Here is a 577-nt window from a genome sequence, read left to right as displayed (position 1 = left end):
GTTTGAGTCTCCTTGTTTGCCCGCGCCGCGCCTACCCATCAACTTGTCATAAAACCCCGTGACATCATGTCGACCGTGGTCGCCCATCGTGTACTTGTTTGCGTTGCATGGTTTGTTCATGATGGAGTCCTTTCGGCTCAAAGAGTTGCGCCAGGTTTTCCAGTCGATGTTTGAGCCTTGTCGTAACCTCAAGATGACATCTTACCTGGATTGAATCCATCGATGTACTTCTTGCGCTCTGCGCTGGGCGTTGGTGTATCTGGCGTAGGTAGATCGTCGCTCGACGTTGAATTGAAGGAGTCGGTTTAGCGGGACTCTTAAACCAACCAATAATTTTGAGAAACCAATCAAAAATGTTATGCCCGTAACTGAATATATTATTGCAAATGAGTTCCTGTTATATGTTTTCAACATGCAAGAGTACTTGTGGAAGACAAAGTATGTTGAACGAGATATCGCTTTAGGTAAGGGTCCATCAGGATACCACAACATACATGCTGAGTTCGAATGCACACTGACTATACGGCATAACGTACATCGACGTCACATAATCAACTCTGTACCATACGGACTTCGA

Source organism: Aphanomyces invadans, assembly GCF_000520115.1.
Source record: "Aphanomyces invadans strain NJM9701 unplaced genomic scaffold supercont1.24, whole genome shotgun sequence".
In the NCBI taxonomy this organism is placed as follows: domain Eukaryota; phylum Oomycota; class Saprolegniomycetes; order Saprolegniales; family Verrucalvaceae; genus Aphanomyces; species Aphanomyces invadans.
Note: the sequence above shows the minus strand (reverse complement) of the source record.